This window comes from Gigantopelta aegis, chromosome 15 (genome assembly GCF_016097555.1).
Source record: "Gigantopelta aegis isolate Gae_Host chromosome 15, Gae_host_genome, whole genome shotgun sequence".
Taxonomy (NCBI): domain Eukaryota; kingdom Metazoa; phylum Mollusca; class Gastropoda; order Neomphalida; family Peltospiridae; genus Gigantopelta; species Gigantopelta aegis.
The window spans coordinates 39394625-39411546 of record NC_054713.1 but is presented as its reverse complement, the minus strand read 5'-3'; positions in this window follow the sequence as shown (position 1 = coordinate 39411546).

Below are 16922 nucleotides of genomic sequence, written 5' to 3'. Positions count from 1 at the left end.
CAGCTTTTGCCGCCGCCTACTTTTCGTTGATGGTAAAAAAAAAGTGCTTTCTCTTCTTTAATAAAGTCTCCTACAAAAGGGATCCAAACAAGGTGCCAAAATAGTTGTTTATTTGTCTTAAAACGCGATTAGTTCACATCGAAATTTTTATCAAGCAGCGTTACCGTTTCGGGTGATGTGGTTGGTTCGTCGTTACACGTGACTTTCAACATGGCTGCTAGAAAAGGTAGGTAGCGACCGGTCCCGACATGCTCCAATAACCTGCTAAATTGGCTAAATAAACGGCCAAGCGTCTGTGGCAGAGATGAAGGTAAGTGTATATCGTTTCTCACATATATATATATATATATAGTTTCTCATTTATATATTTTTCATCACGCGCAAGCATGCACACGCAACATAGTAATTATCTCAATTGTGGAACAGAAATCGTATTTCAAAACGGAATTTTATTAATTTTCAGCAAAGTAAAAAAACAATGACCGTTTTACTATTGTCATACACTATAAAACTGACGATTTGTCAATGTTGTCAAACGCGCGCGATGTCCTATTTACCGTGTTTAGTAACTTATTTTGATTTCCGCTTGCAGTCACGCTTGCGCAGTTGAGACATCTGCTATATTTCCGTTATCGTACGGCGCCAGTCGGAACTCCTCGTAAATTTCTACGAAATATAGCGTAGCGGAATGTGACGAGGTGTTCCGATTGATACGGCGTTTGCACTGTTGGTTCAATCGATAATTTACCTTGCAGACAATAAAAATAAATGGTTTAGGTTTTGTTTACAGCCTGTCAGCCCTGATCCCCATTGAATAAAACACTATACTTGTAAAATTATGTTTTATTACATTTAGTTGTTTTAATTGTGGTCTTTGATCCTGATGCGATCTTTTGTACTACGAAAATTATTAAAGCTTAAGGTATTTCCATTAGACACCTAATATCGTATAGATAGTTTTTCATGGAAAATGAAAATCTATCTAATAATCTTAAATACTTTTGGGGGGATACACACATTTTAAAAACTAATCATGAGTAGCAAAACAAAAATGTATTTAGATCGATTTTCATTTTCCATGACTTTCCATGAACAATATCAAAATTCCATGACTTTCCAGGATTTCCATGACCCGTACGCATTGTTACATAATTTATTCATGAAATATAATTAAAAAGCTGGTTTTCTTTAAGACATTGACAGATAGGTCTGTCTCTGGTGACTGACAGAGTCACTCATTCCTAGTTCACCAAGTCAGAACCCTCATTATATTTTATTTATTTCAGCATCCAGTGCAGATGATTCCATGAATATGCTGGAATCTGATCATGTGATAGAGGCTACTGACATGACAGAATCCACAACAGTTGATCCAGTTCAAACTGCTCAAGTCATTCTACCGGTAACAGTTCAAGCCACAACAGCAATGACTACTAGTCCACAGCAAACGTCTTACGACCATGCTTTTTCTTCAGGATCTTCGAATCACACCAGCAGACCAGCTGCTCAGGCAAAACCGATGGATCCTGCCGAAGTGCAGAGATTAATTGAGGTCCAGTTCCATGACCAACATCAACTAACAAAAAGACTTCACCAAAGTGACATCTGCAGAGAACAACACTGCACAAGGCTATCAGGTAGTGACACCATGAAAAGGGACCGACCAAATAAAAAAAGGGAATACTTCTCCCACAGTTGGCTGCAAGATGAAATTGGCTTTTGTACCAAGAAAATGTAGGCATGTTTTGCCTTCTTTGCAGAAAGCATAACACAACAAACTTGCAGAACAAAGCTGTCGAATACAGTTCCAAACCTGCACTCCGGTTTCGCAAGCGTGCTGTGTTGGAGCATGCATCTAGTGATAAGCATGAAGCTGCAGTAGAGGCAGAGCTTACCAGTAGGGTGTCCTTATTTGAAAGACTAGAATACAATAGTTTAAGAAGTAGCAGGCTACAACAGTGATGATAGCAGGGGGCAAAGCGGGGGATCTGGGGGCCCTCCCCAAGAAACATTTCAAAAATCGAACCTCTGAGATGCATTCTCATGGCCTCTGTTAGCGCAAATCAGTCACCATCCATTAAATGCAGCAACTGAACAATTTTACTCGTTGAAAGTTTTGTGTGAGGCACAGTCACATGTGGCTGGTAAAAACTTCTTTATAATGGACTGCTTTGTGCACTGTACAATGCTGTGTGCTACACACAAAATTCAAGGAACAGCTATTCAAGACAACCATTTAACCATATAATTTAGTTGTAAAAAGACTTTACTATGACCAAATTATATGTATATGTATATGTAAATCATTTTTATCTTTTCTAATCTTTTTTTCAGGAGTTGAGTACCCAGTATAAAGTTCACATGACATCTCACATAAGAAGTAGAAATATTTAGAATCTCAATCAGAAGTCAAGAAAACAGTTTCAGAATTAGCCTATGTTGGATGAAAAGTCAGACTGGAAATTTCTTTCAAGGAAAATGTTTCCCGACCCATCTTCAAATAAGAGTCTTGAGAAATGCTTTGACACCAGACCCACCAGCAAAGGATCCAACGGCGCTAATTGAACAACATCTTACGATCATTCCTGATTTATTAGCTGCAATGGTTGGTCATGAGAGGATACCTAATCTTTTAGCAATTAATGATTCATACCTATGACCAAAATATATATTATGAGGATCAGTTTGTGTGACACCAGACCCACCAGCAAAGGATCCAACGGCGAATGGTTGGTCATGAGAGGATACCTAATCTTTTATCTAACTGATTGCTGCTCACTTTGATATGATCACTACAACATTTTAAGTTATTTTTTGGTTCTATGGAGGCCATATTGGTTATCCACCGTGTACGACCACCGTCAATCAAACACAGGATCAGTTCGTTCCGCTTAGTCGGCGATCTATTGTTTTGTAATTATTACCTTAATCCTCGACAGTCTAGGCCACCCGAGACAGGTACGCTTTGTCAGTTCATTCGTCTTTAAAATACTATGAGCAACGACAGTCTGATCATTCCACACACATCGACTTTTAGAGGTACATAATCTATTACATCTTTATGGCGGGACCAAATAATTAGGTTGTTAAAAAACAAAAATATGAACACTTTCACCCATTACGTATCAGTATCATATATGATACACTGGATATTTAAAATTAAAAAAAATAATGTATCACATATGATAATGTTCCGAAACGAGGCAAAAAAGTTCAAAATTTTAATTTTGCTATATTTTTTGTTTGTTTTTCTTACACTGTTTGTCAATTGTTAGCCAACTGTTATATTTTTCACATCACAATTTATATGTTCAAGCTCTCTAGGGTTCAGACAGTAACTAGTTATTTCTTTTTTGCTGCAATCCTACAGGAATAGTTGGAAAATCATTATTTATTCCATTTTTGTGTATGCAAATCGAGTATCGACCTAGAAAGCCTTTTGCCGTATGACACCGTGCAAGATACACGACGTCATTCTTTGTAGGAGGCTAGCTACATATAGTCCGGCAGCCAAGCGGGGGAACCCAAAATTCTCTGATATAGTTTTTTTCTCTGCTGATTATTAATCATTGGGTGTGTATAAAGATATCCACGGTGGTGTGGACCCGTCATACTTGAGCAATTGTAATTATTCCAGATGGCCGCCACTGATTCACAAATGCATGGAAAATGCTTTAGTTGACATAAATGTGCCTTTATAACGAACAGAGACATAGCTAAACTGTATTGCATCAATGCATTTTCAACTATTTACACTTCCATAATCTCAAAATGCACAGTGGCGGCCATTTTGAAATTCAATATATCTGCCGTAGAACTGCAAGTGTACATATAACATATAAAACTAATAATATAGAGGCAAAAATAAAACTTTTTTTTTTTTTTTAAACAAGATGGCTGCCATAAGGATGACCAATATGGCCACTATACAACCAAAAATTAACTTAAAATCTTGTAGTGATCATATCCAAGTGAACCAAATGTGTTTGTTGAGATATGAGGTGTTAAAGTTCAATGCGGGGTTTTTGTAATAGTTTTTTTTTTTTGCCCGATATATATATCAGAGATTTTTAGGTCTGGCAAAAGGCCGGACGTCTGCTATAGTGGCCATCTTGGATTCCAAAATCGCCACAAAAAAGGGGTTTCTGCTACCGGAATAATTCTGTCACATTAAAAAGAACTCTAATTCATAAATACGTTTTGTGTTGTCATCGCAAAACTAAAAGTGTTTTGTATTTATTGTATTAAAACAAATTATTTAAAGAGTATGTTTATTGAAAATGTCTGAAATACTCGAGTCGAGTCGGGCTTATGTCACGTGACCTATATATTTGGCCAGAGGCCGAACATATAGAGGTTTATGTAGTCATAATATAATTATGTAGTGGACAATAAATAAAAAAAATGCTTCGGAGAAAAAAATAGGATGCACTTGAGTGCACAAACACGATTCCGTACCTCAAATGTGAAGGACTGTTGAATTATATCTTGAAGTTCGTATCTGGTTACGTTAACTAATTCTAACACATTTGTACTATGGTTCTGTCTTGCGATGATGTTCTAAACATATTTTAACAAACTAATTCTAACACATTTGTACTATGGTTCTGTCTTGCGATGATGATTTAAAAATATTTTAAGAAACTAATTCGGCAATGAGAAAGTATTTTTAATTGGAATAATACAGTGTCCATTTCATTTTATTTCAACTTATGTCTGTACTTATATCCAATTAAGGTTCAAGCATGCTGTCCTGGGTGCACACCCCTCAGCTATCTGGGCTGTCTGTCCAGGACAGTGGGTTAGTTGTTAGTTGTTAGTGGTCAGTGAGATAGAAGAGGGTGTAGTGGTCTTACAGCTACCCAGTCGTTAAAACTTGCTCTGGGTGGGAGCCGGTACAGGGCTGCGAACTCTGTACCTACCAGCCTTATATTGGATGACTTAACCACGACACTACTGAGGTTGGGTAAAGTGTTCATAAATCAGTTTAGAATACTTTTGAAATATATTAAATTTTAGGTTTTAGGTTTTGATGATCTTGAAGTTTGCAATTTTTAATCTAAGAAATTTACAGTTCACCCTTTGCATGAAATTAAAGTTGGGTAAAGTCTTAAAAACAGAACGGCTGTTTGTGTGATATTTTAATTATGCCCTGTTTTATACTAAAGATAAACAGGTACCATGCTGGTTTTTAATACTAAGGCCAGTAACTTAAAAATAATGCAAATCATAAACTTGTTTAATTTAACATATTATGTCAATCAACATCAAATATATCTTAGCATATGTAAACCTACGGCACATGTTTATCATAGTTCCGACACATGTAAACCAACAATTAAATATCACTGGCTGAATTTACAAAGCTTGTTTTTTACTTGCACATGTTTTTTTTTACATACATTTACAATGCTCAAACATCTGCGTTAGAAAAAAAAAATACACCAAAAAACAGACTTTATAAATTTAGCCGAGTATGTTTCATATGACCTGTAACTACATACATTTACAATGCTTAAACATGTGCGTTAAAAAAACAAACAAAAACAAAAAAACAACAACAAAAAACCAGGCTTCATAAACGTGGCCCAATATATTTCACACAGTTTTAATGTAATCCCACAAATGTCTCACATATGTTTAACATATGTGAACCAAAACACACACTTAACATAGTGCACATATTTATTCCTGCATAAAATACACATCTCAAACATGGGCTCAATAATGGTTTTGTACAACTAAAACATGTCATAAACCATCATGGTCCATTGACTGAATGACGGACATGATTAATGAAACAAAACTACAACACTAGTAGGTTATTACAACTTATAACCATGTATAAGTATGTATGTATAAGTATGTATGTACAGTGAAACCGGTCTAAACCGAATCACGCCGACGATCTAATATTTATCCAATTTATACAGATATTCAGGTTTTAAAAGGTCGCATTTGAGAATTTAGAAAATTCAGGACCATGAAACTTGGCATGGTTTTGACAGTATTCCCTTGTTTTGAGGGTCTGGTTTAGACAGGTTTCACTGTATTTATTTTGTTTGTTTCTTTGTTTGTATAAAATAGACATTCAACAGCAAGGAATGAATCTTGTTTTTAGCGACCTAATATTTTGAGGTGTTCTTTTTAATGTATTCCTCAAGACATCAAATAGTGTTACTAACCGGAAGGAGAAAAGACAACCCATATATGAACCAGCTTTTGTGTACATTACTATAAGCACCTTTGACAATGGAGAAAATCTTTACCAAAACATCCAGCACATGATGCGGTGTTTGATAACAAATATATGAAGTTGTTGGATGCAGGGCTAAATGCTATTCGTACATTTGGTCTTCGCATTAAGCGCTTTTTGTCGCTTTCCAACATTGATTTAACTGACACTTTGAAAACTCCTTCATATTTTGTTTTACCACCCTGGTGTATTACACCACCTAAAATTGTCTTTGATCTTTCGCATCTGAAGAAAGATCGTACAGATGCTGTAGTTTATAAACAATTGTTCATGGAAATTCAGGACAGGTACCGTGATTACATTCCTGTGTATACAGATGGATCACGGGATGGAAATTCTGTGGCTTGTGCTACAGTTTTTCCATCAGACAGTATCATTTCCATGAGACTGCCTGACTCAGCATCGATCTTTAGTGCTGAAGTTTGGGCAGTTATTAAAGCTTTAGAGAAAATAAAGGATTCGATTGCATCCAAATTTATTCTGTTTACAGATTCACTTTCGTGTCTCCAAGCTTTACGCAATATGAAGCTGGATCATCCCTTAATTGGGATGGTGATACGAAAGTGTGTCTTTTTATCTATTGCCAATAAAGATTTGTATTTTGTTGGGTGCCCAGCCATGTTGGCATCAGGAGTAATGAAAAGGCAGATTCTGCTGCCAAGTCTGCTTTGGATTTGCCTCATGCCGGGGTTGGTGTACCATATACCGATTTTAAAACTAATATCAACAAATTTATCTTTTCGACTTGGCAACGTGATTGGGACAGTGAGGTTGCGAACAAGCTTCATGCTATCAGGCCAGTCTTGGGAGAGTGGCAGTCCTCCTATAGACAGTGCAGGAAGGATGAGATTGTCTTGTGTCGTGCCCGCATCGGTCATACTTACTTGCCCCATTCATTTATCTTAAAGAAAGATCCTCCAGCTCAATACGAGCATTGTCAGTGTACTCTGACGGTGCGCCACATTTCGGTGGAGTGTACGTTTTTGACAGAAACTCGGAAAAATATATTTGGTCAGAGAAATGTGATGGAATCTTTTCGATTCCATCCAGAACTTTTGTCGCAGTTTTTACGTGACACTGACTTTTATTGTAAATTTTAATTTTATCTAACTGTGATATTTGTATTTTTTTGCACAGTTCTTTACACTGTGCTTTTATTTGAGTATTGAATTTTTATTTTGATGTGGTTCATCATTATTTTAAGGTTTTACATTTACCATAGTTTGACACCCAATAGCCGATGTATTTTTCGTGCTGGGGTGTCGTTAAACATTCATTCATTCATTCATTCATTCAATGGAGAAAACTTGAGATGTTTTCTCTTTTATAGATACTTCAACTATGCATATTCCCCCATGGAAAGTAGAAGATTTGTAGGCCGTACTGTTGGCTGTTGGGATGTTCGAACCAGACGACTATCCTTAGGGATGCATTGTTGAGGACAGGTGAAGTTGAAAAGAAGTTATCTTTTAAATTAAAAATAAACAAGAAAAAAACGTTACATTCAGTGTAGCACAGATTTCTTCTTTAATACATTTTTATCACATTGTTGTCAAAAAAACCCACTTTATGCTTCCAATATTAAATACGTCCAATCACAAACCAAGAATTAAATATCACTGGCTGAATTTACAAAGCCAGTTTTTCACTTGCATTAAGTGTAGCACAGATAGAGTTTGGCTTAAAATGCAGGATTTAAATGTCAGTCTGAGAATGCAAGCAATACAACCATTTGATAGGAGACGTACTGACCTGAGATACCCATCCCCATGCAGTCACGCATCGTTATAACGACCGTCGTTACCATGACATTTACATCATCCAACCACAGATTGTCGAAAACAAACGTACATCAACGTTATTCTGTTCATTACACTGGAATTCATACCTTCCGACACCGACAGAACAACGTAGAAACAAACGTGCATCTGATGTCTGAAAACACCTCTTGAAAACAACATTACATAATCACATGGCAGTACACACATTCACTTAGCATCCTTGATCTCGTCGCGATATTATATTATGTAAACAAAAAAAAAGAATAAAGTTTTGTTTTATTTAACGACGCCACTAGAGCACATTGATTTTTGTTATCTTATCATCGGCTATTGCACGTCACACATATAGTCATTCTGACACTGTTTTAAGAGGAAACCCGCTGTCGCCACATAGCCTACTCTTTTACGACAGGCAGCAAGGGATCTTTTATTTGCGCTTCCCACAGGCAGGATAGCACAAACCATGGCCTTTGTTGAACCAGTTATGAATCACTGGTCGGTGCAAGTGGTTTACACCTACCCATTGAGCCCTGCGGAGCACTCACTCAGGGTTTGGAGTCGGTATCTGAATTAAAAATCCCATGCCTCGACTGGGATCCGAACCCAGTACCTACCAGCTTGTAGACCGATGGCCTAACCACGACGTCATCGAGGCCGGTCCTTATGTAAACGAAATAGGTCCAATCGTAGATTAATAATTATATATTTAATAATGGTCTGTGATCGGACCCCGTCGGTGAGCCCATTGGGCCATTTCTCATTCCAGCCAGTGCACCACGACTGGCACATCAAATACTGTGGTATGTCCTATCGTGTCTGTGGGATGGTACATATAAAAGATACATTGCTACTGATGGAAAAATATATCTGGTTTCCTCTCTAAGACTATAAAATTACACCCAGTAGCCAGTGATTAATATATCAATGTGCTCTAATGGTGTTGTTACACAAAACACATTTTTACAACGGCAATTTCAATATAACGGCAAAGTGACCCAGGGACGAACGTGGTCGTTGTAACGAAGTATGACTGTTTGTGTGTGCACCCACCCCACCCCACCCATTCTGGCATCTTCCTACACCACTGTAATATATTATATTATACAATGTGTGTCAAACTTGCTTTTGTAATCACCTGTATTAACCACACACCTGTCTTCATAGGCCACATTTTTATTTGCCTATTTCTAATGCAGTATAAACTGACATGTATTAAATGACCACCTGTCTTAAAATACCTTTTTTCATAAATTTACCATGGTGGCTGCTGAAAAGAGGTTTGACTGGATATGCAAAATTATTTTTAACAAGTTAAAAATGGTCAGCTAAAACAGCAGTCTTCGCCACAAAAGATGAGCAATTCACTTACACTCCCTACTATACGCTCACCGGTGTCATGTAAGCGGCAAATCGATCGATTTGCAAATGGTTGTTTTTTAATAATAAATGTTATTTGAAACTTTGATAGACTACTAGTCTAACACCATTTCAGGAGAGCCAAGGATGTCATTAAGATGCAAAGACAGCATTTTTCAGTAAATTGTTCCCGGGTATAGAATTAAAAAGAATAAATGCTTCCTGGACAAAGTTTGTTAATTTCACAATCTAATTTGTGCATGCTGAAAACCCTGTTATATTATGGATTTGTACGCTTGTTCCTGACTGGTTAATATTATCTTATTATGCTTGTATAATGTTAATTAATATTTGAAATAAACCAATGAAATTGGGTCATTCTTTGGCTTTGGTATAAAGCTTATTATGTCACACGACATGACAGTAGTAGATAGTAATAGTAATTTTATTTTCATTTGTTATTTCTATTCTGAATGACATCCCTAACAGTAATTTTTAGCTCGCCTAGATTTTTTTTCATGACGAAGACTGAAACATCGCCATTTTGTTTTTCGGATGCTAGGTCCCCCAGTTTAAAGTTTTCTTCACTGAGCCTGTTATAAAATACTTGTATATTCTGATTGTTAAGATGCAAGACGAAAAATCAGTCATAACACAGCAGCAGCCATCAACCAATCACTATAGTCGAGAAATTCACTTCCGTTTCGGTTCATTTCGGTCATTTTCGGTCCATTTCGGTCTTTCGTCGGTCGTTATTACATAACGGATATGGACCACTCACACAAGGTATCCTCCACTATATAAATATCAGAACCCTTTCTGGAAGTCAGTATATGAAGTAATGACTGCCATACAAGAACGCACTATAGTGGTGAAAACATTGGTATACGTCTTTTGACATCTATATCACCCCACCCCTCCAAATACATTTTGTACATCTAAACGCAAATGCATCTATCGTATGTAAGCACTGCGTGGCCGAATCATGGGCACATTTATTTAAGTCTTTGGCCCAAATATTTGCTCAATAAACGAAAAAACTAATTTTGGAGGCGAATTCTTCCAGAATGATTTTTGACGAATGGTGGGTCATAAGTAGTCGAATAAACACAGTTTTTGTACACAACGGATAGGGACCACTCACACAGGGTATCCTCCACTCTATAAATATCAGAACCCTTTCTGGAAGTCAGTATATGAGACAATGACTGCCATACTGCCATACAAAAACGCATTATAATGGTGAAAACATTGATATACGTCTTTTGACATCTGTATTACCCCACCCCTCCAAATATACTTGAAGGCAAAAGTTATTGTGACACACAAAAGACAAAGATAATTGTTGATAAGTTTTTACTGCCGTGTATGAAACGTTATAAAATGGAAAGAGAAATGTCCGAAGGTATGGAAACGAGCAATAATCCATGAAAAGGGCGCTCCTGCCATATGCAAATGAGCCACATCACTAGAGGGGGTCCAGAGCAAAGTTCACACAGTCAGTAGTAAATGTGTTCACCTTGAGCACTGATACAGGCCTGGCACCGTCGTCTCATTGAGGCCACTAAACGCTGGAGAAAGGGATGGTACGGGCTGTGAGGGTTGCTGGCTGGAACCTGTTTCGCAGATGCGTGATTCGGATCCATGTGATTTGGCGAGATGTTGTCACGGGTGGTCGGTCGCTACGGGGACGGTCCCTGACTTGGTTGTTTTGTTGATATTGTTGCCATAAGTGCCATATGGTGTTTCAGTGGACGTTGAATTGACGTTCGACGTCATGCTGCAAGGTCCCAGATTCAAGCATCCCTATGAATCGCCATCTGTCATAAGGCGTGTCATAACAAAATTGCATCAAACAGTTCACTAATGGTGTTTTTCTGACTTCTGGACTTCTGAAGGCTGCACAGTGTGTCAATTATTTGCGACTGAATGTCTGGCCTTTTATGGTGAACACTGGACAGCATTTCTCCCGAATAGTCCATGTTTCTTGCACAAAGCATGAAATCGCTGCAACAACTGCTTGGTTACATTTCTTTGAGCTGTTTCATGCACATTTTCTCTGATTTACATCCATAAATCCCTTCACAAATTTATTACTCCAAACAATCAATGTCACAATAACTTTTGCCTTTGAGTATACGCGGTCGGTCTACGATCGATCCTTGTCGCTGGGCTATTTCTCGTCCCAGCCAGTGCACCGCGACTGGTATATCGAAGGCCGTGGTATGCTTTTTTTATTGTTTGCATAAACAACAAAAGGATTGGGCACAAGTTTACCAACTTACTAGGCCCTCACCTATATACATACAATATAATGGCGACACTTACTTAACTATAATATAATAGTGTTTGCTTAATAAAAATTTGAACACAAATAAATATTTTTGTATTATAGAGATTACATAAGGTATTTCGACCATATAAAAGCAGTTGTGCATTTAATGGTTGTACACGTTGTAACGAGTTACAAAGAACCTGGCTCTGTTGCTCATATCTTTTACATTGAAAAAAATTGTGAATATTGTTTTCTATATAACATCCACAGTTACACGAAGGATGTGTTGCAAGCCCACATGTATAGAGATCTGCATTTAAGGAACTACACCCGTTGTAATCTTGTGTGTCATATATTTTCTCTTTGTATCACAAACCAATGATTGAACCACATTTACCGTTGGCGTTACTGCTTTTTTAAAGGATAATATAGTTACAGAGTTTCAAACTACTGGATTTAAATTATTCCAAAGATTAATTGTTGAATAAATAAATAAATGAAGAGTTTAATAAACTTGTTCTCGAAAACGGTGTTGATATGTTTTCCCGACTTCTAAACATGCAATGAACTCTTTGTTCTACACTTTCTGGAATACAGTCGGTTAAGAAATCTATGACTGTCAAAATGACCATATGTTTGACATCCAATAGCCTATGATTACTAAATCAATCAATGTGCTGTAGTGGTGTCGTTAAACAAAACAAACTTTAACTTTAAACTTTATTGGCTAAGGGCTATGTACCGTTATCTCTGAATTTGAGGTATTAATAGGCAGTGCAGGAAGGATGAAATAGGTTGTGTCGTGCTCGCATAGGTCATACATATTTGACCCATTCATGTATCTTGAATTATCTTTATCCTCCACCTCAGTGTGTACACTATCAGTGTACTTTGAAAGTACGCCACATTTTGGTGGAGTGTAAGCATGTAAAAGAAACTAGAAAAGAGATATTTTACGAAAGACATGTGGTGGAATCGTTTCAATTCCATCCAGAACTTTTATTACAATTTCTACTTGATACTGACTTTATTCTAAATTTCAATTTTATCTATCTGTGATATTTGTATTTTTGGCACAGTTCTTTACACTGTGTTTTTATTAACTTTTGAATTTTTATATTGATGTTGATCATCACTTACGTTTTGCATTTTTCGTGCTGGGGTGTCGTTAAACATTCATTCATTCATTAACTTTATGTACATTTGAAGAAACAAATTGCTCTGAACAATAAGTAAATAAATAAATATGAACAATAAATAAATAAATAATGAGTGACAGAGTGAACGAACGAACAAACGAACGAACGAACAGATAAATAAACGAATAAACAGATAAATAAATGAAAAGTACGTTTTAGGTTTTTAGATTGATTTTATCTTTTAATTCAGTTAATGGGACTTCTGAAACGCCTTGTTGTTATTCCAGTAAAAACAACTTACCAACTTGCAAACGTAAGTACAAGAGATATATATTTTAACCTGTTTTACATATCATAGCAAATTAACCTAAGTGTTTCAGATAAGTGAAACAAATTACTTTAAAAAGTGGTTAAATTATGTTTCTTGTTCATTTTGTTTTTATCTAAACGGAACGCTGTTTTAATACAACAGACGTGCATAATCATTAGCGCGTAAGTATACAGACTATATATTTTAATTTCAGTTGGAATGTTCACTTGTTTGTGTCCACGAACTCGAGTGCCGGGGAATAAACTTCAATTCCATATAGTCAGGTGCCCGAAGTGACGTCACTAAATGTGAGAATGTGCAAGCGCGACTCGTGAGATATGATTGCAAACTTCACTCGATGAGATATAAATCCTATTTGACAAAAATTTTTAAAAATTCTCTATTTATCATCCATTAAAGGCTTTTATAGAAGATGTCGCTGGCCCTACAATTTGCGATATTCTCCTAGGAGATATCGCTTATTTTTGTTACGTCACTGTCTACGTTTTAGCACTAAACCTATCATTAGTGACGTCACGCCATTGTCATTCTGCTAGTTAACGAGTCTATAGCTGCCAACTGTAGTGACATTCATCCCACATTACTGACAGTGTTTACACTTGTCGCAAATTAAAAGTATAATAATGGATGATAAAACGAATACACCCCACCCCTTCGTGTCTTGTGATATAATTTATCAACACTCGTTAATAAAAGTATAAAAATCATCGGCAAGCCTTAGGTTTCATACTTGTATCAACTCCTGCTGATAAATTATGATATCACAAGACACTTGGGAAGTATCCTCTATATATCCTATAACACTTCTAAAATAAGACTTTAATTCGATTTTTAGTAAATCGCAGTATTAAAGTCGCCTCCATCGGTAAAATTATGCTATCAGGGTTAGCACAAATTAGTTTGACGTCACGCATTTTAACTAAATCTTGTGAAAACGTTACGCTCAGATATACAGGTGTTGTTGGATTGTAAAAAGAATGACACATTGACAGCAATTTCAGACCTTGAAAATTTGCATATACCTTTAAATTTGCATACCAATATTAACCGGGTTAATACACGAAATTATGACATGGGTTTATGACATGGAAATTGTGGGTAAGTTATAGGAAATATATATATATATATAATTTTAAGAAATAATATCCTTTTACATGTTTCAATTATTCATCTGAGGAAGATGAATAATTGAAACATGTAAAAGGATATTATTTCTTATAATTGATTTTAATTACATATATACTGTACACTTGTTTTCTTTATAATTTTTCTTCATACACAACCACTACAATGATGCTCACATTGTTTTTGATCCTTGTGACAGTGGCCCATCTATGAAGGATGAGATACATGTACATCAGAGGAGATGGGAGTAAATGTGGATTTCGTTGCAGATATGCTGCTCAAAATGGAGAAAAACAAACATCAGTAATTCATTGATCTGTTGGGAGCTGAACTTCAGGTAAAGTACTCATCTGGGGATGCTGATTATGACATCTCAATGTGTGACTGACTGCACCATCGCTTTAACGATACCTGTGGTAGTTGTCGCAGATGACACCAATATTCATATGCCTCTGCCACACCACTTCCAACCTGCAGTTCACGAGAACATTTACTTGCAAATCAGCACAAAGATCATTGATAATGTTATATGCATCTTTCAGAAGAACCTTGAACCTTCCCTAAGTCAATCTTTTATTTTTATCCATGCATTATCAGTGTGACATCATATCACGACCCTATTCAGTTGGAAAAGTCTCTGTAATGGGGAAAATACTGTGATCTCCAACAAGCTGTAACGTTGTTTGTTCTGTCGAATAGAAAAGGTAGATTGAGCAGACTGGCAATTAAAGGGACATTCCTGAGATGCTGCACTTTTTAAGATGTTATCGACTAACAGAGATATTTTAACGATTGAAATTACATATCAAATATATTTGTTCTGCATAAAATATTAGTAGCTGTATATTAAACGTGTTTCTAATCATTCTAATATTTGTACTACGTTAAATATCATTTTATTTCCTAAAATATTATTTTTCGTACGTACGAAATTATTTGAAAACAAAATCCAGTTTGGGCTTCTTACAAATATTAAGACGACTAGAAACACATTGAATATACAGACACTGATATTCTAAACAAGAAAATATGTTTAATATGTAAGTTTAATCGTAGAAGTATTTTATTAGTCGGAAACATCTTACAATGCAGTAAACTCGGGAATGTACCTTTAAGCTAATGCAGCTTTCTATGCCTGTAGAATACGGTTCAGAATGTCGGGTTTTCCTTGGAACAAAAGTGATGCGCGATCAATTTGGGTAACTTGCAAACAAGCTGATTTTGTAAAAAAATTAATAACTAAACCGTTATTCAAATGAGTCTTTTTGTAAGGTTTGATCAGCAAAGTTTCCATAAATATATGCGTGATATGTGCCAACTCCCGCTTGGGTGTGGTTTGTATGGGTGTGAACACTGTCAAAATATATTTAAAATGAGTCCTCTTTATAATTGTGATACTATTTGCACTTCCATGTAGACAAAAAATACATTACATGTAAACCATAGGTGGGCATTTAGGATGTCAGGGGCTGGCATGCATAAATCTCAGCTGAAGATTCACAAATAATAGTGGCATTTTAGATTGCATGGCAGACATCTTGAATATTGGCATAAATATTTAATTTAGCCAGAGATTTGCAGATGGAGTTCTTACAGCCATGTAATTACTTTGTAGTAGTCTTCGTTATACACATATCATAATATTGTACGTTTTATCAAATATTGGCGGCCATCTTGAATGTTTAGATGACCCTGAATATGGAATATAACTTCCAATGTATGTATATTTTCCGGTTAATGTGACTAGTCATCATACGTGTATTTATCTTGATTGTGTGTGTGTTTGTGTGTGTGTGTGTATGTGTGTGTGTGTGTGTGTGTGTAATTTTGAGGTGGCCATCTTGGATTTGATCCAATTTGAGACATTTCATCAGGTCAGATTGTGGTAAACGTTTTCTTGTTTCATGTTGAGGTATCAAAGATTCAAAATCCATTGAGAAACCTTTTCTGACAATTTTGTGGAAAGTCCTTGAAAAAACCCCCGTAATGACTGTACTTGGGTCATCTAAAAATTCAAGATGGCCTCCAAATTGTTATTGTCATAATGCCTATCAGTTCCATATGCTCGATTCATTGGCTTGAGGCAATATTTGTGGGTCCAAAAATTATTTTATAAACCCATGATTAAAGGCATACTGTCACGGATTTAAGGACCTTATTTCTCTAAAAATTGATAATAAATAAAAATTACATTAATTGTTGGAAACCAAATCTAGCTATCGCATCACCTTAACTGAACCATGGTGGAGTGAAATCCATGTCATCTCTCTCGGCAATTTTAGTTTTTGAATTATGGACCATTGCCATAATTCAATTATTTTTACAAAATGTCATTAATAAATGGAGTATGGTGGTTATGAAGATGGTTGAATAAAGTACATTTAGGGACAAATCAAATTATTTTTGTTCAGGTAATACTTTGTTAGACCATTAAAGGGGTCAGTGGTCTGTGACAATATGCCTTTAATGCGTTGATATATGTGTATATGCTAATAAATCCAATGAACATACAATATATCCGACTAGATTGTTGTCATTAAATAGATAGATAGATATATACATACACACACACATACACACACACACACACACACACACACACACACACACACACACACACACACACACACACACATACATACATACACACATACATACA